Here is a 26,232-nt window from a genome sequence, read left to right on the forward strand (position 1 = left end):
TACTTGTGCATACAGCACCGTCACTTCCAAGTTTGTTACGAACTACCGGGTTGATAAAAGTAAAGAAGGGAGTCCCAGGAGTTGTAGCATTATTGCTGCAATACTAGAGCTCACCACCTCTTTTTGGCGCCGTTGCCGGGGACGCGTTGGAGTATTTGTGATTGCTGCTTTTCTTCTATTTTCCTACTCTCGCCTTCTGCTAAGTAGTTTATTTCATTTCCATTCTGCAATTTCATTTCTGCAAAAGTAAATTAGGCATTTCCTGCTTTCGTAGATTAACCTTTCAATTCTGCAAGCGTAAAATAGAATTTCAATTCTACAAGTGTAAAATAGAATTTCAATTTTGCAAGCGTAGTCTAGTATTTCCTTCTCACAATTTGATTTCAACAAAATAGATTAGTCTTTTCCTACTTTCATTTCAATTCCGCATTTCCATTTCTGCAAGATAGATTTTAGTTAGTTGCAATTCCATCTGTTTCAGTCTTGCAGGTACAAGCAGAGAAAAAAAGCAAAAGCAACCAAAAATCCTTTCATGCCTCGTAGGAACAGAGATAATACCGGAAAATTCCTACCCAACACCCCCACCACTTCACTGAGTCACCCTTCTCTCTTCTTTGGTGGCAGTGATCCAGAAGAACCTATAGGTGAACCTCTTGAGATATACAAAGATCCTATAACAGAAGAAGAGAAAGAAAACATTCCTTTTGAGACTATGGCTGACAACAGAAATGGTAGAGACAATGATGAGAGAATAGAAGGTACCTTCCCCATCCGAGAGACTAACAGGGACATGAAAATGAAGAACATAAGTCCCTCAGCCTTACCTCATTTCCATGGATTGACCACTAAAGACCCTGATACCTTCCTGTTTGAGTTTGTTGTCCTTTGTCAAACTTATGACTATATAGAAGACGAGCAAAAGTTGAAACTCTTTCCCTCTACCCTCAAGGATGTAGCATTACGCTGGTTCATGGGGTTACCTGGAAACAGTATCACTACTTGGGCTCAGATGCAGCAAGCCTTTAACAACAAATACCGGGATTACTGTAGGTCAAAGGAAACCAAGGGAGAAATCTTTCGGATGACCATGGGAAATGATGAGTCTTTAGAGGACTATGAGGAAAGGTTCCAACTTAGCTATAAACAGGCCAGGTGCACACTTGACCCTGAATCTCTAAAGTTGGTTCTGCTCCGAGGAGTCCCTGAAGACCTTCTAGATACCCTTCACATGCTAGCTGGAGGAGATATTTACCAACTACCTTATGAGGACATAAAGACTGTGTTTAGAAACCACTCTAGGGCAGCCCGGAAAAGAGGTAGGGGGAATCCACTTTCAGCTAGTACTACCTTCTCCAAACATGCGTTTTCTAATCAGATGGAAGACCTCAAAAGTGAGATGAGACAAACCATTGCCATGCAACTTGATACTTTCCGAATCCAACAAAAGAAAGAGGAAGCTAAGAGGGCTTTGGCCATCTTCTGTCCCAAATGTACGAGGAAGCACCCTAAGAACGAGTGTCCATTGCACTCAGTAGAGGTATGTTTCGTTTGTGAGGAGGACCACCCCACAAACCAATGCCCAACCTTGCCTGGATTCAAAGCCATGTACCAAGGGACTGAGGCACCCATTGAACCTCTCTACTTCCTCAACCAAAGGAGACCGCATGAACCCAGATCTTACCAGTAGGGGATGCAAGGGACATCCCAAGCTTATTATAGCGCCAACCAATCTGCTCACATGCCTTCTTGGGGTCCTCCTGCTCATCCTTCCTGGTCTGCACCTCCTCCATGGTATTATCCACCTCAATACCATACTCAACCCACTGCTCATTCGTTTCACTCACATGTCCAGCCACAACCTCAATGGAATGCACCTCAACCGGGGTGGAGGCCCCAATACAACTCTCCTCCCGCCATTCTACCTCCACCACTGGCTCAACCACAACCATTACCTCCTGCTCCTCCAAGACAACCCCAGATGGCTGCCCAACCGAACCCGAACCCCAACAACCGACAAGCCCAATAGGTATACACTGGGGAGACAACATGTCCTACCTATGCTGTGGAGATCCAGGAGATCAACCTGCGATCCGGAAAGACCCTTCCAGATCGCCAACCCCCTCCCCCAAAGGACGAGGAAGAGAAACAAGAAAGTGAACCCAAAGCCATTCCACCCTTTCCTGAGCGACTAACAGTAACCACACAACCAAACCCAGAGGAGACTGAACTTCTGGGAGAACTGAAACAGTTGTGTGTGAAAATACCCCTTCAAAGATGTACTGATATACAACAAATTGATTAAGGAGAAGTGTTTCAGGCACCCAGGCAGGAGAAAATGAGATGCCTCGACTATCAATGTCATAGGACAACTATCTGATCTAATGTTGGGGAAAGTAATCTGTCCAAAGTATTTGGACCCTGGGAGTCCTGTAGTTGATGTCCACATCAATGGCACCATTATCCCCTATACCTTGATTGATCTAGGGGCTACCATTAATGTGATGACCAGGGACACCATGCTTAAACTCAACCTTCAGAATTCCTTAAGGAAGACCTTGACAGTCCTGCAATTGGCAGATCGCTCCACCGTGACTCCCGAAGGGATTGTGGAAGATGTCTTGGTCTCTGTTGACTCTTGGGAGTACCCTGCGGACTTCTTGGTCCTTCAACCAAAGGCAAAGCTTACTGGATACCCCCTCATTTTGGGAAGGCCTTGGTTAGCCACTGCGGATGCTTACATCAGTTGCCAAGCTAGAAACATGACCATCAAAAATGGTCCTATGTCCAAGCAGCTAGTCCTATACCCTCCTGCCCAACCTCTGCTAGAACATGACTTACCGCTCTGGTTGGAAGAAGGAGATGAGGATGAGGTCTACTCTGCACCCTTGTGCACAATAGAAACCACTAGGGGAGGTCCTCAAACCGAGGATGATTTGATTGAGACTTTGATTCAAAATCCACCTCCCAGTGCACTATCCTTAGAGGAATTGGTGGAGGACACCCAAGCCAGCACCTTAGTGGACCTCTGTGTGACTGATCCAACCTCTCCCAGAGTTAAGAATGTGGAGTTTGGTCCCGGAAGAACTTTAAAGATCAGCTCCTCCCTATCTCCTTCCCAGGAGAAGGAGCTGTGTAGCTTACTGAACAATCATTTAGATGCTTTCGCCTGGAGCTATAAGGAGATGAAAGGAGTCCATCCCTCGGTCTGTACCCATCACATCTACATTAAAGAAGATTGTAAACCGGTCAGGCAGCCTCAGAGGAGAATGAACCCAGCCCTTAAGGACATTGTCAAAGAAGAATTGCAAAAATTATTGGATGCAGGATTCATCTATCCTATCTCCGATAGTGAGTGGGTCTCGCCTCTAGTGCTGGTGCCCAAAAAGAACGGGAAGTGGAGAATCTGTGTAGATTACTGAGAACTTAACAAAGCCACTAAGAAAGACCATTTCCCTTTGCCTTTCATAGATCAGGTGTTGGATGGACTGGCAGGGAAGAAGTTCTTCTCTTTCCTAGATGGGTTCAGTGGGTATAACCAAATCCAAATAAGCCCAGAAGACCAAGATAAAACCACCTTCACTTGTCCATGGGGTACCTTTGCCTATCGAGTCCTTCCCTTTGGGCTATGCAACGCTCCTGCCACTTTCCAGAGAGTAGTATTGAGCATCTTTTCTGAGTTGGTCCATGATTCGGTAGAAATCTATATGGATGACTTCACTCCTTATGGGTCCAACTTCCAAGAAGCATTGACCAATCTGGGAAAAGTTCTAACCAAGTGCATTGAGATGAACCTATCCCTCAGTCCTGAAAAATGTGAATTCCTGATGACTGAAGGGACCGTGCTAGGTCATACCATTTCTCGGCAAGGATTACAGGTGGACCCTAATAAAATTGCTATCATCCAAAAGGTCCCACCTCCTCAAAAGGTAAGAGATGTTTGGAGTTTCCTAGGCTTAGCAGGATATTATCGAAGATTCATTAAAGACTTCAGTAAGCTAGCCTCACCTTTGTTTGGACTGACAACTGTCAAGGGTCATTGGACGAATTGAAAGATAAGCTGGCGTCCGCCCCAATCTTGAGAGGTCCAAACTGGGCCCTACCTTTCCATATCCACACTGATGCCTCCAACAAAGCAATAGGGGCAGCCTTAGGACAAGTTGAGGAGAAACTCCCATATGCCATATACTTCGTCAGCAAAAACCTGTCCAAGGCAGAAATGAACTATACTGTAACCGAGAAAGAGTTCCTGGCTATAGTCCATTCCCTAAACAAGTTCAGACACTACATCACCGGTTATCAAACATTTGTGCACACTGATCATGCCACGATTAGATACTTAATGAATAAGCATGATGTCAATGCTCGTATTATTAGATGGTTACTTTTGTTACAACAATTTGATTTGACGATTGTCGACAAGCCGAGTAAGGAAAATGTTGTTGCTGACTTCTTGTCTAGATTGGACTTGCCTGCAGGTGAAGAAGGAACCGTGGATGACCAGATGCCAGATGAACATCTATTTGCTATCTCAGTACTCTCTCCATGGTTTGTTGATATAGCAAATTACTTGGTCTCAACACAGTTGCCTACGCATCTATCCTCAAAGGAGAAGAGCAGAATTGTAAGGAAGAGTGCCCCGTTCACTTGGATCGGGGGCAACCTGTTTAAACTTGGCCCAGATCAGATCTTGAGACGTTGTGTTAGGGAGGAGGAAGTCTTTGACATCCTCCTAACCTATCATGATGGACCTTGTGGAGGTCACTTTGCAGCAAAAAGGACTGCCTTCAAAATTCTACAAGCAGGCTACTATTGGCCTACTCTTCATCAAGATGTCAGAAGATACATCAGCCGGTGTGACCGATGTCAGAGGATGGGGAAACTGACTCCAAGAGATGAAATGCCTCTCCAACCCCAAGTGACCTTCGAGCCATTTGAGAAGTGGGGCATGGATTTTGTGGGTCCTATCAACCCTCCTTCAAACCAACGGTCTTACATCATTGTGTGCACCGACTATCTGACCAAGTGGGCAGAAACGAAGGCAATCAAAGCAGCAACAGAAGAAAAGGTGGCTGAGTTTCTGAGGGAAAATATCTTCTACAAGTTTGGCTACCCAAGAGAGTTAGTCACAGATCAAGGAAGCCAGTTCACCTCCAACCTGATTGAAGATTTGCTCGCTCATCACAAGATCAAGCACAAGACTTCCACCCCCTATCATCCTCAAGCAAATGGGCAGGTGGAAGTCACTAATCGAGCATTGGAAGGGATTTTGACTAAGGTTGTGAGCAGCAGCAGAAAGGATTGGGCAGATCGCCTGGTTGAGGCCACCTGGGCCTACAACACCACTTGGAAGACCACAACTGGTTTCACACCTTATGAGCTGGTCTACGGGAAGAAAGCTTTGCTGTCCATAGAGTTCGAGTACAATACATTGAGGGTGGCAGCTTAGCTGGACCTAGATCTCAGCCATGCTCAACGTGAAAGATTATTGCAGCTGAATGGATTAGATGAACAAAGGATGCAGGCCCTTCTCCACTCAGAGGTAGTTCAACTCCAGAGGAAGATATGGCATGACCGGCACCTTAATGAGAAGCAATTCCAGCCGGGAGATTGGGCGCTGCTGTATGACTCAAGATACAAGGATTTCAAAGGGAAGCTGAGGACAAGGTGGTTAGGACCATATACAGTGGAGAAATGTAATGACAATGGTTCAGTCCTTATCAGGACCATTGATGAAGAGGCCATCCCCATGCTTGTCAATGGACATCGACTGAAAATCTACAAGAAACCCCTCTCGAGGCAGGAATTCATTGAAACTATGGAAAAATCAGTGCTGGTAATAGAGCAGGGTTCTGCCTCTGTTCCGGCCACACCTTGATCATCAAAAAAGGAAAAAAAAAGAGGAATAAAAAGATCCCTGGACGAAAACCTCTCTGAGGCGGCCAGGGCAGGCAGTGAGGGTGAAAACCTCAGGGAGGCGCCCCAGCTGTCTCTCAGAAAATAAAGAAATGGAATAAAAAAGATCCTTGGGTGAAAACCTCTTTGAGGCGCCCAGGGCAGATAGTGGGGGTGAAAACCTCATAGAGGCGCCCCTGCTATCTCTCAAAAAAAAAAAAAAAGAAGGGAAAAAAGAAAAAGAAGAAAAACAGGTCTGATCTTTGAAATTATTGCAGGTTGCAGGGATATAATGCAGATAAAGAGGGTCGTGCAAATCAAGGACAGGGGTCCATCCCAAGCTACCAGGCATCCCCACCAACATTCCCTCCATGGCCACACACTCTTTCCAGGGTTTGAGCACATTCGGGTCAAGATTCAACCTCCTACAGGAAGTTTCAGGGCTTTCTACAGGAAGTTCTGCATTTCTACAGGAAACATCCTGTAGAACCCTTGGGCAGGCAAAAATCGATTCTGGAATGGGATTTAAAGCTTGAGGTTTGGTGATGAGGCCTGCAGCCACCTCTCTCTCCCATCCATCACCTGTTTCATCTCTTTCCACCACCATTACCACAATTTGGTCCCGTATTCCTGCACAGTCATGCAAAAAGTCATGTTTTCCTCAGAGTGAATTTTTTTTTCCTAAGGGACAAATCAAGCGTTCAAAAGCTCGCACACTCTACCTGTCAAAAGCTTCAATAGGACCCTTCATCCATGACCATAGCCGTGCCCGTTTCAGCATGTAGCCCAGGAGGAGAAGCAGCTACAGGATGTCCTACAGGAATCCTGTAGCAGCTGATCCGCCTGGAATACACACTATGGAGTCAAGAGCAGTTGAAATCAACACAGGAGGCATGCAGCCAGCTCCGCGTAAATGTGAACACCTCCTCAACAGCCGAGAACAGACGGGGCCGTGCATGCAACGTTCACCACCAGAGGACCGGGTCCTGAAGCCTTGCATCCAGCATCAGCCACTGAACGAGGGAATTCAAATGCCTGTGCACGAAGCAGCAGTGAGCAAAGCCATTGTTTCACGTCCAAAAACCTGCGAAACACGTCCACGGTCACCCCAGGTAAGTGCCTAACCTTATTTCGTCAAATTGCATAAGCTATACTATGAACACTGCATATCTATGAATGGGGCGGATTGAACGAATGCAATGGCCAGTCAACTGGCCACCCATAGCCAGTAGAATTGCCTCGTGGGATCCGAACGAGCATGGTTACACTTGATTCTGCCAGAAGGACGTGGAGCCGACACGTGGGAAGTGTCCAGTCGGGAAATCAGCAGATTTGCAGTGAAATCGGTGGACTGACAGGGATGACGGTGGGCAATGGCGGAGATAGACATTGGCGGTCAGAGACACGCTGGGGAATGATGGTCGTGACGTTGTTTAACAGCTCGGCCTGGACACCTCACCCCTCACGCCATGAATTGCGCCGTATTTCAAAATCATTCCGCCAGAGCACTCACATTAACCACAGTCATTCATGCCTACCACCGGTTTTCAGCAATGTGGACGTCCTCCTCCTCTGCAGTTCGTTAGCCTGAGTTTCTCGGCCCGATTCAAACTCTTCCCGCGTCCCAGACTTGCTCAGCAGCGTCGTGACGTCCTCCAGAAGCAGCAGAAGCTCTCTACAGGAAGGAGCTCTACAGGAAGCACAGCGAAAGCTCCCGGAGCAGAGAAACCCGTGTCTGTTGCATCGGAATTCGAAATTTCGAAGAGAGGTAGGCTCGAACACACCATCCCCATGCTTAATTTTCGAAAGGTGGTGAACTAGCTTGTTTGAAGTGGGGAAAATTAAAACCAGTCTGTCTGTGGGTCAAGAATGGTGGGTTGCTTATATGATACATAGAATTTCATTTAAATGGTGCTACATCATATTCACCTCCATGGTTCCTGTTAACAAACTCTCTCCATTATAACAATAAACCGCTGTAAGGCTCACCTGTGCACATATAAAATTTTTGTGACTACTATATGGTTGGTGTGAAAATTAGCTCTGCACTCTGTCTGTGAGAGCTTAATTCCTTTTGACAAGTCAGGTTTTGGGCGGCAGCAGTATTATAACCAGAGAATTGGTGAAAGGGGAGATACAAACAGTGGAGAAACCCTGTCCTGAGAGTCGAGGAGGAAAACCATATCAGAATTTCCATTCTAACCAGAGCTCAAGCCGAAAACAAGGTATTTTCACCATGCCAAGAGGGTTTATCAGAAAGGAACCCTCAGATTCCAAGAAGTTGAGAGAAACTCCTGAGGTGGTAGACCTGTTTACTCGTGCAAAGTGGATGACCTTCTGTGACAGAATTCAAGGTCACGATGATGAAATAACAGAGGAGTTCCTAAGGTCCCTGCAGCCCAAATCAAAAACATTGGCAACTGTAAATTTCAGAGGATTGACCTTAAAACTCACTCCACAACTCATTAGTCGGGTCACGGAGTTGCCATTGGGGATACCCTGGGATAAAGAGGAAAGGAAATTGGGCCAGAAGGCCAAAAAGGAATTCTTCCTACCAGAAGAACAGTTTTCAGAGGATAAGAATGGGGTCCGGAGAGCCAGCCTTCAGCCATTTTGGAGCGAGGTCAGCCTTCAAATTATGAAATATATTACCTGTGAGGGGCGATTTAGTATTGTGTATGGTTATCACTTCCGCTTGTTAACCGAGCTCAGGCATAAGATGGATTTGCCCTCAGAACAAAAATTGAGCATCCCATACTTCCTCCTACAGTCATTGATTGAGTGTGGCACAAAACTAAAGGAGGGGACACCAGACCAGCTGGCTCATCATGGGCTTATCAAGCTCCTCGTAGAAGATGCCCTCCATACTTATACTGTCCCTATCTCCTGGGAGATTTTTCGCAATATGACCAAGGATGATGATATCCGGATTCTGGCCGAGGAACTCACTTCATCCAGCAGTGAGGAGAAGGAGCATATTGAGGCAGAGAAGAAACCTAAGGGTAAGGAAGCTAAGGGTAAGAAAACCCAGGGCAGACCATCACAGGAAAAGCCACAGGAAAGGCAAGAGGAAAAGCAAGAAAAGGGCCAAGCTACTGAGGCCAAAGCTGTGGGAGAAATAAAAACACAAACGCCAAGGGAGAAGCGGTTGCAAACCCGGGCAGAGAGGACTGAAAAAGTCCAAACAAGTAAAGACACACCCAAGGAAACCACAGCACAAGTCAAAGAGAAGGCACCCCCAGCCAAGCAAGCCAAATCAGGGAAAACTGGTTCTACAGGAGGCCAGCAGACTGTTTCTACAGGAAGCCAGAAAACTGCTTCTACAGGAAGCCAGAAAACGGCCACTACAGGACTTTCTACAGGAAGTCTAGGGAAAGGGCAGCAGAAGGAGAAATCACCCGAGATTTTAGCTAGGGAGGCAGCAGCTGTGCTGTCCACCCTAAGCACATCCCCCAATCAGAAGGAAAAGCGAAAGAGGGAGCCTCCCCTGTACTTTAAGGCAAGAAGAAGTGTAAGAATTAAAATTGGCAGACCCCAACCATCGTCCAAAGAACCAATCACCATTGTCGACACCCCTACCACACCAAGGGAGAGGTCCCCCTCCAAGGCAGCCATCACTTATGAACGGGGAAGCCCGAAGACATCCACCTGGAGGGAGAGGATGAAAATGTTGGACACCAAGGCCTCTCTATAGGATGTTGAGGCTATTCTACAGGAAACACTGGCTAGACTGAAGGAGACCGAAGCAATGGAGGGTGAGGCAGCTAAATCACCTCAGAGGGAAGAAAAGGTAGAAAACATTATGGAACCTAGCCCCCAGCCCAGCTTGGGCTCCTATTATAACTTCTTGGAGGCCGGAAAGATCATTCCTCAGAAATTCACAGTGCCACTTTTCCTTGCACTAGAGGAAGAGAGAGTGAGGACCCACACTTGGATGAAAATCACTAAGTCCAAGGGTGTGGCGGATATAGGTCCTCTGGAGGAACAGCTCAAAGAGGCAAGGAGGGAATTGGCTCCAGTACGGCATGTGGAGAGCAACCAGCGGGTCAGGCTACAGGAAGAAAATGAGCTACTTAGACAGTAGCTACAATTACAGGGATAGAGGAAGGAAGACAGGCCTCATATCTTGGGAGAGCAACAGCAACAGGAGGGGCCCACAACAACCACAGATACCCCTTATGAACAGCAAAGAAAGGAAGGGACACAAACTGAAATTGAGGCACTAAACCAGCAGCTACAGGAACAAGAATTGCAGATACATTCTCTGAAACAGCAGCTGCAAGAAAAGGAGGCCCAACTGGTCTGCATGGCCAGCTGGGAAATGGAAGCTCTGCATTGCATGCAGCCTACCAAATCCTATGCCCTATACCTCAAGGACCAATGGTTATAGTTTCAAATCAATACCTTGGCTCAAAGGGGCATCACCCCTTTCCAAAATTATCATCAGTTTGCAGCTCTATGTGGTAGTAGTTCATCTGAGGATAGGGCCAAATTATCAGAGTTCTACTTGCACAACTTTGCCCTTCCGGACATGAACGCATGGGATCCTAACATGGTGATAGGAGATGTCCAGCTTATGGCCATGGCCTCTTGGATGAGCCATGAGGAGAAGAGAGCAGCAGAGGTTCGCAGTATCATAGGCAGAGAGCTCAGTGAGCCTCTCATGATCAGAGCAAAGCCGTATGACCCCTCAGCAGTGATAAGCACCCACCAGCACTTGGCCAATAGTCCTCAGGAGTTACCGGAATACATTGAGCAACAGGCTCAAGCCATTGCCCACTTTGAGGACATGGAGAGACTTTTGGGAGAAAACTTCATGCATGCCTACACAAGGCGGTGGAACACACTGCCTCACAGCCCAAAGATAAAAGAATACCACTCTCCCACCAGGATGAGGGAAGCCTTGGCAAGGGTACCCCTCTACAAACAGTTGATGCAGAACTTGCAGGCCAATTGGATTGGCTTGAAATTCAGTCCTCCTTTACTTTTGGGATTGCTAGAAGGAGTGAAGGAAGAGGAGGAAGGTAGACAATGGGAGGAGGTGGAAAGGAAGGCAGGATTCCACGATCATGAAGAGGATATCACAGCAGAGGCTTGGGACGTGAGGGAGGCGATCAAAGCCATAAAGGATGATGAGCTGGACTAGTTGCTCAGAGGATGAGCAACCGATTTAGCAGGGGGGTGATGATGAGCCCCCAAATTGGGTAACTTATTGGGCTCATTTTGCCTAATTGTCCTTGTTCAGTCCTCCATTTTTCATAGATTATGCATGTTTTCTAGTATGTTTGTGTTATTTGAACGAATAAGGGTGGTCACTCTACCTAGGAGGCTAACACGTGGTTATTTCAGGATTTTTGGACAAATTTTGGAGCAAAACCAAGCAATCATGGGTCAGCTAACAGCCAAGCTTGAGGTGAGGATTCATAGGGAGGTTGTCTCTCATATTAAATGGCCTTCCTCGAAATCTCCACCCTCAACACCGAGCTCCACAAGCCACCAAAACGAGTTTTAAAGGCAGCCAAGCAGTTTTTGGAGGAGTGACTGTTTACTAGCAGTTTGGACGGTCGAGTCCCTTGAATCTAGGAGGGCTGCTAGCCCCCTCGTATTGTATAAGTAGGAAGGCCTCAGCCTTCATAGTTTACTTTTGGAACTATTGTTATTTTTGCACTATAGTGCTGTCATTTTTGCTCAGCCTGTTTTATTGTAGCTACTGCTGTACAACTTTAATATGATGGTTATTTTTGAATAATGAGAAGTAGCTTTACTTGGCATCAGACCTGAGTTCTTTATAGGAGCCTGCAGCTCTTGGTGTTGGGCCCAACCCGAGTGCTAAGGCCTCCTCTATGTATTGTTAGTGGTTCTTTATGCATTTGCAAAAACATATCTGTTAAGTAGAATAAAGTTTGCTCATTAACTAGGTCACTGTTAATTGTTAGAAAGACTTTTTGAGTGCTCAAATTTAGTTGATAGGTTGTTAACAGAAAAAGCTTCAAGAAAAGGGCCATCAAACATCTCTGGTTTCACCTCTCCTTCAGTAGGATCTGGAGCTGGGATCAGGATAACTTTGCTGCCCACAAAAACATTGATTTTGCTTTGCCATGCAATCACTAGTGTTTGATTTTCATGTGTAGAAGTTGGTTACAAGTTCAAAATTTCATTTGCTTAGTTGCATGAGTTAAAATACACGGTTTCATTGTAGGTCACACTTCTGTTCATTCTCTTTACTGGCAGCTAGCAGATTAGGTCATCGTAGTTAGGTTTTTGAATTTACAAGTCTTCGTTGGATCAGTTGGAAAAACGCCTTGCAGAGCACCTGTACCACTCCTTCATCTGTTTATTCTCCATCAGCACCATCCACTCCACCCTCTACTTAGAATCCTTGCCTCCCGTTCGCCATTTGCTCCCATAACCCTAGTTTTGTGTGTAACATTGCTTCAGTCTTCCCTGAACCAAATCTAGCCATCCACACCTGTCCACAACTCCATCCACCGAGTTCTAGACCATCTCCAGCCCTCACCCTACCTCCACACTCACTCCTTCACCTTTCCCTCTCGATTCATCCACCAAAAACCTCATTTCTAAACATCCTGTAGAAAGTTACAGACATCCTGTAGAAAATCGCAAACATCCTATAGAACCCCTGCAGACTTCCCGTAGAGGCTCACGAATGAGGTTTCTTGATAGCCAAACTCGGTGAAACTCTATGGAAGGGTGTTAGGGACCACTTAGGCTCTCTCTGAACCTTCTTGACCTCCTCCAAGCATTTCCTCTCGCCCATCCACCTCTGCACAGCCCAAAAACAGTCAAATCATATGCATAATAACTCTGGCAACTTATTCAAAAATACAAAAAGATGTTTTTTTCCAGATGTTACTGTAGAAGTAGCTTAGATGCATGTATTTACCTTTCTAGAAATCAATGGCATCTCCTTTAGTAGCTTACATATTCTTTCTTGCACCGGTAGGGTTAGCTAGTAGAATTAGGGTTTGCTATGGTTTACGTTTCCTCTTAGCTTTCCAGTTTCTTTCTGCAAATAGATCAGCCTTCTTTAAGTTAGCTTTCATCCATCAGTTAAAAAGCTTCTTCTCAGAGCTCATAGAAGTTGGCTTAAGCCCCTAGCGGACTTCTGCCAGCTGACCAAGTGACAGCTGTGGCAAGAGCTAGTACTTGTGCATACAGCACCGTCGCTTCCAAGTTTGTTACGAACTACCAGGTTGATAAAAGTAAAGAAGGGAGTCCCAAGAGTTGTAGCATTATTGCTACAATACTGGAGCTCACCACCTGTACTAACACCATACTTGAACACAATCTCTGCAACCAAAATACTTCCTTGCTTGCATGAGTGGCTGCCATGTATTCTACCTCTGTAGCTGACAGTGCCACTATAGATTGTTTCTTACTCATCCAACTGATTGCACCTCCAAATAGGTTAAACACATACCCACTTGTAGAACTTCTTTGATCCAGATCTCCAGCCCAATCTGCATCAACAAAGCCACAAATATCCAACATTCTGTCCAATCCTGATCTTCCTTGGTAGCACAAACCATAATCACTAGTGCCATGCAAATACTTGAAAACCTGCTTCACTATTGTCCAGTGCTCCTTCCTTGGTTTTGACATAAACCTGTTCAATACTCCCACTGCATGTGCAATGTCTGGTCTAGTATAGACCATTGCATACATCAGGCTACTAACTGCACTTGCATATGGAACACGTGACATGTCCTCTTCCTCTTCTTGTGTCTTGGGACACGGTTCAGCAGATAACCTCACACCTACAGGAGTAGGAACCTTCATCGGTTTACTATCCTGCATGTTAAACCTCTGCAATATTGTCTCGACATACTTCCTCTGGTTTAACTAGAGCTTCCTCTTTGTCTGATCTCTTTTAATTTGAATGCCCAAAATATAGTTTGCAGCACGAAGATCTTTCATGTCGAATTTGGAGGACAATTGGGTCTTCAAATCCTGGATAATTTCTTTGTCATTTCCAACCAGCAACATATCATCCACATAAAAGACCAGATAAATACGGTCACCAATTAATTTAAAACACACATAGTGATCTGATTTGCTTTTGGTGAAGAGAAGTCCCCGTATAAATGTATCAAATTTCTGATACCACATCCTTGGTGACTGTTTTAACCCATACAGAGACTTCTTTAACTTGCATACAAGTTCTTTCTTACCCTTCACCACAAAGCCTTCATGTTGCTTCATGTATATTTCCTCTTCTAGATCCCCGTGAAGAAATGTTGTCTTCACATCCATCTGTTCTACCTCAAAATCAAAAGCAGCAGCAACAGATAAAAGTAATCTAATAGAAGTTACCTTGGCAACAGGTGAAAAAATATCACCAAAATCAATTCCCGACACCTGGGAATAACCTTTTGCTACCAACTGAGCTTTGTATTTCTCCACCTTTCCTTCTGTATTTGTTTTCTTCTTGAACATCCATTTGATGCCAATGGGTTTCCTTCCAACCAGCAACTCCACCAAATCCCAAGCCTTATTTTTGTGCAAAGACGCCATTTCATTAACCATGGTCTCTTTCCAGAGTTTTCCAACCTCTGGATCCACTACTTCCTTCATAGTTCTGGGATCATCATTAGTAACAGACAAAGCAAAATTTGAATAGAAAGTAGATGGACTATACCTTTCTAGCTACCTTCTTTCTCGAACTGATCTTCTCAGACCCAGAGTTTGTGGCTCTTCATCTTCTAATTCCTCCTCTGCTGTAGAGTCTGATTCTTCCTCCTTTAGCTCAAACTCTATCTTCTCATGTTCCTTTCGTAGGACTTCATGTTTAATAACATCTTTCACCTCTCTGAACACCATATCTCAGCTATACACAACCTTCCTTGTTACTGAGTTCCAAAGCTTATAACCCTTTAGACCATCCTTATACCCAATAAATATGCACATTTCAGATTTACTATCCAACTTGGTTCGTTTCTCCTTTGGAACATGTACATATGCATCACATCCAAATACCCTCAAATGTGAGAGAGAGGGTTTCTTACCAGTCCATACCTCTTGTGGAGTTTTATCCTCCAATGCCAATGAAGGTGATCTGTTGACCAGGTAACATGCATTATCCACCGCCTCTGCCCAGAATTCCTATCCTAACCTGACACCACTGAGCATGCTTCTTGCCCTTTCCATCAACGTCTTGTTCATTCTTTCTACAACTCCATTTTGCTGAGGTGTATATGGAGTAGTTTTATGCCGTGCTATACCACACTTCTTACAGAATTCTTCAAATTCCTTGCTGCAAAACTCTCCAACATTATCTGTCCTCAACACCTTTATCTTCTTCTCTATCTGATTTTCCATGAGAGCCTTAAATTCTTTAAATCTATCAAAGACTTCAAATTTCTTCTTAAGGAAATATATCCATGTATTCCTTGAGAAGTCATCTATAAGTGATACATAGTACATAGACCTACCCAATGATGGAACCTTCACAGGTCCAAACACATCACTGTGCACAAGCTCTAATATTTGTTTAGCCCTCTTACTACTAGAGGGGAAACTCACCTGATTCTACTTCCCATATACACAATTTTCACAGAAATCAAAATCCAGAGAGTTATTACTCATACCTTCTCCCATACCTTTACCATGAAGTATTCGAAGGCCCATCTCTCCAATATGTCCAAACCTTTGATGCCACAACATGGTATTCTCTCCAGAGAATACTAGATTTTCTGCTCCACTTTCAGGAACCACAGAACTGTTGCACCCATCAACAACATTGCCACCTTGCATCTTGTACAGAGTTCCAGTCCGAACTCCCTGCATCAATACCAGTGCTCCCCGAACCATCTTGCAGGTATCCTTCTTGAACACTATTTTTACACCTGCATCATCCAACTTGCTTACAAAAATCAAATTTCTGGCTAATGCAGGAATATGCAGAACGCCCGGAAGCGTTCTAACCATTCCACCTTGTAGCTTCAACTTTACTTTTCCGTGACCAATGATTCTAGCCTTCCTGTCATCCCCCAAGAAGACATCACCACCATCGTATTTCTCATACACGCAGAACCACTCTCTATGGGGAGTGAAGTGAAAGGATGCACCTGAGTCAATCAACCATGCCTCATGATCTACATGTGTACTTGAAGAAGCCAAGTACACATCCCCACCTTCATCTAAGGTGGTTTTCGCCTCTACAAAAGGAGCAACATCAAATCCCTTTCCTTTATCATGAGCTTTAGATTTACAGTCCCTTTTGAAGTGCCCTTCCTTTCCGCATTTCTAGCACACCACCTTTATAGGTTTTCCTGGAGATTTAGATCTCGCACTTGATGACTTATTTTTGTTTCTGTTCTGGGACCGTTCTCGTACAGACAAGGCATCACCATTCTGGCTCTCCATATTTTTCTGTCTCATCTCCTCCGTCAGCAAGGATGAGACTATTTCATCAAAATGCAAGGCAGTTGCATTGCTACCTATTGCAATAACCAAACTATCCCATGAATCTGGTAGAGAACACAACAAACTGATGCACTTATCTTCATCTGAAATTTTAATATCAACAGATGCTAACTGACTTACCACAGTAGTAAATGCGTTTAGATGCTCTGTCACCAAGTCTCCATCTTTCATCCTCAGGTTATACAACTTTTTCTACAAGAATAGTTTATTCACCAGAGACTTAGATTGGTACAAAGTCCCTAACTTGTCCCACAAAGCCTTCACTGTAGCTTCCCTTGATACATTCAGCAATACTAAATCTGAGACACACAATCGTATTATGCTCTTTTCCTTCCAATCCAACTTCTTCCATTCTTCATCGGACACTCCCATTGGTTTAGTACCTGGATCTACCGCGATCCACCAATCTTTATCCACCAACAGATCCTCCATCTTGAGTTTCCACAACTCAAAACTTTGACTATTAAATTTCTCGATCTCTATCTTTCCACTGCTCACCATCTTCTTTCACCACTAGAATCTGTCTTGCAGATCTCCCACTGAACAGGGTCTACCACAGGCCCGAGCGAAACCCCTCAGCAACAAAGGCGTCCCCTTGAAGCCAAAACTCCTCTGATACCAAATGCAGGTTTTAACCCCGTACATAAATTACCTACATACGAATTCTAAAACATAGAAAATAAATAATGCCAAAGTAGAACACATAAAACACATATACACAGAGATTTTCCCCTGGATCCCAAAACCGGGACTACCAAATTGATTTTTCATTATGTTACTTTCAATGTTATAATACATATTTATACATGCCGAAGCATCCAATACCATGGACCGAAAACCATCATGTCCAAAAACATGTGCGAAAATCATGCACAAAACCATACGTGGGTCCACCCAACCTAACATAGGGTTCAAAACCAAAATTTTCCGAGGTGCTGCCCTGGACCCCATAAAGTGGGGTTACGGGTGCCCCTCAAACCCCCTATTAACTACGTGGAAAGAATATAACACAACCCAACAAGAACAACAGCGATCAAAGGAAGCTGTCACTGAAAGACAAGCTTCGGAAAATCAAGTGTGAAAAGGGCGACACGGTGTCTACATATCTGAACAAGCTCACCACCTATAGGGATGAGGTTGGAAGTGTAGGGATCATGACAACCGATGATGACATGGTGAGTTTTGCACTCCTTGGTCTTCCTAAGAGCTAGCATAGCTACCAAGACTCGGTTAATGGAAGAGAAAAATTGCCAGATTGGGAATGATTTTGGTCAGATCTGATGCAGGAGGAGATAAGAAGAAGCACCAGAGATGGATCCTCATCGAAGCAAGATGATGAGAAAAATCTAGCCTTAGCAAGTAAGGCAAGGAAGGGGAAAGGGAATGCATCCCATTCCAAATCTAGCTCTTACCATGGTGGGAAGAAGTTTGACAAATCGAAAGTGTGATGCTTTCATTGTCATGAAGTGGACCATTATGCTACGAATTTTCCACAGAAGAAATCCAAGAAGGGATCCTCGAAGGGATCTGATGTTGAGGCACTGGCCTCACAATTTGAGTTGGATTTCTCTCTTATCACATGCATGGTTCCATCCATTGTGGGATGTGTGTGGTACCTAGACCGTGGAGCTTCATTCCACATGCCAACTGACAAGAATATTTTCAATACCTTGGAGGAGAAGGATCTCCAGATGCGGATCGAGATGTGTGATGATGGAAAGTATTGTGTTTCAGGTGAAGGAAATGATTCTGTTTCAGAGGGAGCATGGAGCTCCCCTCACCCTGACTGATGTAAAGTATGTACCAGGTCTGAAGAAGAATCTTGTGTATGTCGCTATGCTAGAAGATAAAGGCTATGATGTAGTCTTTAGTAAAGGAAAGGTATTCCTGAGGCATATCGGCACTGGAAAGACAAAGTGAATCAGGATTCGAGTAAATAATATCTACAAGATGGAGGTAGATGAATGTGCTAGCAGCATTGAGTTCCAAAGCTGAGATGGTGTAGAGCCAAGATGTTGGTGAGCTATGGTATAGAAGATTGGGCCACTTGCACCATGGAGCACTGAAGATCATGCAGCAGAATTCTACCAGACTTCCCAAGGGAAAACTAGAGCAGACGAATACATGCAAAGGTTGTACCTTGGGTAAGTATGCGAAATCTTCCTTCCTTGATCGAGACAGTAGAGTTGGAGCAATCCTGGAGTGAGTTCACTCAGATGTTTGTAGACCCTTCTCTACAGCCTCCACTGCTAAAAAAAGGTACTATGTTAGTTTTATTAATGATTTTTCTCGTAGATGCTGGATCTACTTTATGCAAAAGAAGAATCATACCTTCTTGAGGTTTTGTGAGTTTAAAACCTTGGTAGGGAAAGAATCTGGAAAGAAAATAAAAGCCTTGAGTAGCGATAATGGTGGAGAGTATGTCTCCGAACAGTTTAAGGACTTCTATGCTGCAAAAGGAATTAAACAGAAGCTGACGACACCCCATAACCCACAGCAGAATGGGGTGGCCGAAAGGAATAACAAATCAATTGTGGGAGCAGCTCGAGTGATGTTGCATGACCAAAGCCTACCATTGCATTTGTGGGCTGAGACATGAAATACAGAAGTATACTTACAGAACAGCAGCCCACACCATATATTGGGAATGAAGACACCTATGGAGGCCTTTTCCAGGAAGCGACCAGATGTGAGTCACTTCTGAATCTTTGGATCATCAGTTTACTGTCATGTGACCAAAGATGCTTGGAAGAAGCTAGATCCAATAGTTGAGTTTGGAATACTTGTGGGATACACGGATACACCCCACAACTATCGGGTGTACCTACCTACCAGTTACAGGACAGTGGTACACAGGGATCTGAAGTTCAATGAGCAGAAAGCCATGTGATTATCACTTGAGAGGGAGCTCAAGTTGCATGCAGAAGAGGAACTTTCAGTTCCTAAGGAGGAGGAGCCTCAGATTGATGTGGAGCAGCCACATGCAGAGGATCCAGGAGTGGAGACATCCACTCATGCTAAGACTTCTAGAGATGGGCAGAAACGCTCAAGGGAAGCTGACAGGTTGATGCTGGATGCGCGGGAGAATGTGGGACAACCATCTTCTCAGCGCAGACAGAGGAGGTCGCCCAAGCGGTACACTGGGTACATGGCCCTAGTTGGGGAGTGTGTAGATACAAAACCTTCTTCATTCAAGGAGGTAGTGCAGCAACCAGTCTGGGTTGATGCAATGGTAGAGGAGTATGACTCTATCATTCAAAACAGTGTGTGGGATGTTGTCCCAAGACCTTAGGGCAAGTCAGTGGTGAGTTCCAGATGGCTTTACAAGGTAAAGCAGGGAGCTGATTGCAGTGTTGAGAAACATAAGGAAAGGTTTGTTGCCCGAGGTTTCTCATAGGTCGAGGGGATCGACTACGATGAGACCTTTGCTCCTGTAGCAAGGTACTCATCTATCAAATCAATGTTTGCACTATCAGCTCAGATGGGTTGGAAGATCCATCAGATGGATGTGAAGACATCATTCCTTAATGGGAAGATTGAGGAGGAGGTGCACATTGAGTAGCTAGAGGGTTTTGAGACCTTCGATCATGAGTCGCATGTGTGCCGACTCAAGAGGTCTTTGTATGGTCCGAAGCAAGCACCTCGTGCTTGGTACACTAGGATCGACAGCTACCGGGTTGGCCTTCACCAAGAGTGAAGCAGATGCGAACATTTACTGCATCATGGAAGAAGGTAAGCCATTGATCATTGTTCTTTATATCGATGATCTGATTTTGACAGGTGATGATCCGCTGATCCAGTCTTGTAAGGAGGACCTTGCAAGAGAGTTTGAAATGAAAGACATGGGTCTTATGCACTACTTTCTAGGCATGGAGGTGTGGTAGAAAGATGGTGAAGTATTTGTGTCTCAAGGCAAGTATGTCAATGAGATACTCAGGTGCTTTCACATGGAGAAGTGCAATCCCATGCAGACTCCTCTAGCTAGGAACTAGAGGAAGGAGGATGCTACTTCAGGTGAGGTAGTAGCTGTTATTGTTTATCGGTAGCTGGTGGGTTCACTTATGTATCTAGTGAACACACAACCTGACTTATGCTTTGTGGTGAACCATCTGAGTCAAGCTATGGTTCAGCCTACCAAGTTGTTTTGGAAGGCATCAAAGCATGTATTGAGATACCTCAGAGGCACATCTCAGTTCGGATTGTGGTACAAATGGACAGAGGGAGTGAAGCTTCAAGGCTTCACAGATGTGGATTAGGCAGGGCTTCCATCATACTGGAAGAGCACTTCTGGAGGAATCTTCAACCTTGGTTCAGCTGCAGTTTCCTAGTACAGTAGGAAATAGAGATCAGTTGCACTTAGCTCAGCAAAAGTTGAATACATGGCTACTAGTCATGCTGCATGTGAGGCCATTTGGATGTGGAAGATTCTAGTGGGATTGTTTGGTCAGAGGATATATTCAACCGTGATCTACTGCGATAATCAGAGTTGTATCAAACTCTCTAAGAATCCAGTTTTTCATGACAGGTCCAAGCACATTGATATCAGGTATCACCATCTTTGAGACTGTGTGGTCAAGAGGATCATGTTGTTGTTATATGTTTCGATCGAGGAATAGGATGCAAATATTTTGACGAAGGCATTGTCAAAATGCAAGTTTGAGTTCCACAGAGATAGGATTGGGGTTACTGATAATCCCTTTCTTGTTGAGAGGGAGTGTTGAAAATAGCAACAAGAAATGATAGATATAGAAGTGCTAAATTTAGCACTTCTATAAATAGCTTTTCGGGATACCTTCCTATTTTAGTTAGTCCCTGAACTAAAATAAAGAAGTAAAAATTTGAATTTGATATTAGCAGTTGTTTGTAAAATAATTAATTAATTCATCTTTAGTTAATTAGTTGTAGAAAATCAAACATGAAGTCTATGTGGGGACATGCAACAGTTTCTCCATTGATTGAGGAATTTATCCATCAGTTAAAGAGATAAGGATGAGTTGTAATATTGAGTTGTAATTAGTTGGCTTAATTAACTGAGTCAAGTCCAGTTAGATTAGTTCAAACAGTTTGTTGAATTAATTGTGAGTTCAGCTAGTTAATGCATGCATGCATGTAACTGCTGCACTTCAGATAACTGAATATTCTCTCATAAATAACTCATGCATGTCAGTTCAGACAGAGACCCAGTTGAGATCAGATGGAGGGACAGCGTACTATCAGTTGCAGGAATATTACATTGTGAGTATCTCTTGCATGCAGAAGGAATTCATTCCTTGGAGATTGCGCGGTTACTTCTTCAGCTTAGTGAGTGTGTGATGAGGCCAATCACACAAGTGGCATCATTGGACCCCAATAAAACTGCGCAAGGAAATAGGAGGCTTGGAGGGCTAAGGAAAGACATATCTTGTGTCTATTCAGTCTGTGAGCTATATTGTTTGATTGCAGAGAGAGCATAATAGCTTGTGAGATGATTCTTTTTGTAGTCTAGACATATTTCCACTTGTATGATAGTACAGAGATTGGGGTTTTAAGCTGAGGCTTTCCCTGAGTTATTCTTCTGTGTTCATGTGTGATTGATTTCTCATTCTTAGTTATATGTGTTCAAATTGATCTTGCTCAAATTGATTAAGCTTCCGTAAAGTTTGTTGTAGAAGTGGATCTTGTATTTTTCTTTAGTATATTGCATAATCTGTTGATCTACAGTGGGAATTTCTACACATGGTAGACCATGGATCACCATGGTTGTCAGAAAGTGACGTTTCACCAAGAGACAATCTTTGTCACAATATGACCATGGTTGACCATGGTTGATTTTCATATTTAGACAATATTTATCACAATGTGAAGTTCGAACATGGTTGACCATGGTTGATTTTCATATTGGACAATCATTGTCACAGTGTGATATTGGACCATGGTTGAGCATGGTTGACTTTCATATTGAGACAATATTTATCACAATTTGACATTGGACCATAGTTCCACATGGTTGACCATGATTATAAACCCAACGGATTTATAATATAATATTTGTCCCTTGGATTTTTAGTATTAATCCCTTAGGTTTATTTTTCCCTTGGGTTAATAATATCAATCTCTTGGGCTTATGAATGTAAGGGTTCATATTCCTAGGGTATAATATTATTCATAGGGTTTATAATATTAATCTTTGGGTTTAATATCAATCCATTGGGTTTATAATCATGGTTAACCATGGTCCAACGTCACATTGTTACAAGGATTATCTCCATATGAAAATAAATCACGGTCAATCATGGCGCAATGTCGCATTGTGACAAAGAGTGTCTCAATATGAAAATCAACCATTTCTAGCCATGATTGTTTAAGGGTTTATAATATTTATCTTAGGGTTTATATACCTTGAGTTTATAATATTGATCACTTGGGTTTAATATTATTTCCCTGGGTTTATAATCACTTCGTTTTTTAGTATGAATCCCTTGGATTTACTATTTCAAAACATCGCTAACAATGTCGTGACTATGAACGATTATTGTTAACAAATGTATGACAATGGTTGACCATGGTTTTACTATGGTTGAATATGGTTTACTATGATTGGCTATGGTTGAACATGGGTTTCATATGACTCACCATCATTTCCATATTGAGGCAATATTTGTCACAATGTGACATTAGACCATGGTTGACCATGGTTGATTTTAATATTGAGAGAAGCTTTGTCACAATGTGACATTGGACTATGGTTGATGATGGTTGATGATGGTTTATCATGGTTGATTTTTATATTGACACAATCTTTGTCACAATGTGGCATTGGGCCATGGTTAACCATGACTATAGATACAAGTGATTTATATTAAACCCTAAGATTAATATTATAAACCCTATGAATAATATTTTACCCTAGGCATATGAACCCTTATATTAATAAACACAAGGGATTGAAATTACAAACCCAAGGGAATAATAAATCCAAGGGATAAATACTAAAAACATAAGGGATTATAAACCCAAGGGAATAATATTAAACCTAAGAAATTAATATCATTAACCCAATATATATAAACTCTAAAATAAACATGGTTGACCATGGTTAATTTTCATAATGAGACAATCTTTGTCACAACATGATGTTCGAACATGGCTGACCATGATTGATTTTCATATGAAGACAATCTTTGTCACAATTAGACATTGGACCATGGTTGACCATGGTTGATTTCCATATTAAGACAATCTTTGTCACAATGCGACAGTGGACCATGGTTGACCATGGTTATCACAATCTGACATTAAACACTAAGATAAATTTTATAAACCCTAAAATAAACATGGTTGACCATGATTTATTTTCATATTGAGAAAATCATTTTCACAATGCAACATTGGACCATGGCTGACCATGGTTGACCATGATTGATTTTCATATCAAGATAATCTTTATCACAATGAAACATTGGACCATGGTTGATTTTCATATTGAGACAATCTGTCACATTGCGACAGTGGACCATGGTTGACCATGGTGGACCATGATTTATTTTCATATTCAGACAATCTTTCTCACAACTCTATGCTGGACCATGATTGGCCATGGTTGATTTTCATATTGAGACAATCATTGTCACATTATGACGTCGAATGTCACAATGCGATGTTGGACCAAGAGAAAATATTTGTCACAATGTGACCATGATTATTGACCATGGTTGACTATGGTTGACCATGGTTGATTTTCATATTGAGACCATATTTGTCACAATGCGATGTTCAACCATGGTTGTTCATGGCTGACCATTGTTAACCATGGTTGATTCTCATATTGAGACAATCTTTGTCACAATGAGACATTGGACCATGGTTGAGCATGGATGACGATAGTTGTCACAATGTGACATTGGACCATAATATAATATTTGTCACAATTTGACCATGGTTATTGACCGTAGTTGACCATTATTGACCATGGTTTACCATGATTTATTTTCATATTCAGACAATCTTTCTCACATTCTCACATTGGACCATGATTGACCATGGTTGATTTTCATATTGAGGAAATCTTTCTCACAATGTGGCGTTGGACCATCGTTAACCATAACTGACCATGGTCAACCATGTTTGACTAAATTTCACCATAATTGACCATGGTTGACCATGATTGATTTCCATCTAGAGAATATCTTTGTCACAAACCCAATGGATTAATATTATAAACCCAAGGGATCTAAACCTTAACATAAATATTATAAACCCTAAAATAAACATCAAACGCCAACATTAATGTTATAAACCTCGAGATTAATATTATAAATCCAAGGGATTAATATTAAAATCCCAAGGGATTATAAACAGAGTATAATAACATTGAACATTAGCATTATTATTAAACCATGAGACAATCTTTGTCACAATTTGACCATAGTTCACTATGGTTGACAATGGGTCACCTTGTGATAGGTCATGATATCCGTGGTAATTGTGCTTCATCATAGTAGCCATGTTGAATATTATTTACTATGATGACCATGTTGACTATAGTTGAACATGTTTTAATAAATAGATTTGTTTATAGGTAAAACATTATAAATGTGTGGAATAATATATTATTAATACACCATTAATATTATATAAGGGTTCATAATCTTTGATTATATTCATAGTCAAACTTATGTTAATAAGATTCATAGTCTTTGATTATATTGATAGTCAACCTTATGTTGACTATAGTTGAACATGTTTTAATAAATAGATTCGTTTATAAGTAAAACATTATAAATGTGTGAAATAATATATTATTAATACACCATTAATATTATATTAAACATTTATTAAAGCTATTTAAAGGCTATAATAATCCTTTTTACATTTGTGCTCTTCAAAAAGTTTTTTGGGCACAAACTTTTTATATGATTGGTGAAAATTCAACTACATTTAATACAGAAATGCCTCTAATTATTTAAGTCATATGGAAAGAAGTTAAACCCACTTTTATTATTAATTTATTTATTATTATTATTTTAAACAAGCTTGTTTTACAAAAGCTTGTGATGAATTCTTTTTCCTTGCATTATTCCGTACACATGTATAGACGGTAGTACCTGGTTTGCCATAAATATTAACTGCTAATTGTTTCAAAGTGTTTTCTGTATAATATTTTGAACATTTTAACACTCCGTACAAGTGTATGAAATGAAAATAGAGCAACCATAAACTATGAACTAAAAATAGAGCAAATAATTGTAAAATTTTGAAAAAACGTCGTATTAGTTGTAAAATGTATGTATGCTCCCAAGTTTTGTGGATATTCAAATTTTTCCCATATCATGTTACCAAAATACCTTTAAACCACATCTTTCTACGAATTGTAAAATCCTTTAAGTAAGATTCTTGATCGAACCGCATAATTGCAAGTGAAAGAAACAGAGACAATCCAGTTGTATATTGTAAACATTGTTGTAATGGATGTATACTCTAAACATTGTTAGATTATCTAGTTGACAAAATTGACCGCGATCATAAGTGAGTCCAATCTTGCCCAGAGTTTTCCATATTATCATATTGGTGAGACTTTCATCGTTGACGAATTTAAAATCTGATTTGAAATGAAGAGAATGAAGCTGCATGTCATCCCATCGTTCCGTTATTTTCACATTTTATTTTATTGAGGAATGAGGAATTCGTCAAAGGAGGAAAGTCCTCTCTATGGTTTAAAATTAGGAGGTCCAGGGGAAGACCAGGGATATCGGTTGAAATTGATGCCCTAAACTTTGATTCGTTCAATGAAAATAAGATTCACGTTGTTTTTCATTACGATTTTTGTTGCGATATTGATTTATCTATTCATTTACATATATATGTATGCGCGCGTGAGAGAAAATAGACCTGCAGTTGGTGTCAGAAAAATGATAT

This window comes from Pinus tabuliformis, chromosome 8 (assembly GCF_031772625.1).
Source record: "Pinus tabuliformis cultivar Carrire ecotype Pingquan chromosome 8, CPIR1, whole genome shotgun sequence".
In the NCBI taxonomy this organism is placed as follows: Eukaryota; Viridiplantae; Streptophyta; class Pinopsida; order Pinales; family Pinaceae; genus Pinus; species Pinus tabuliformis.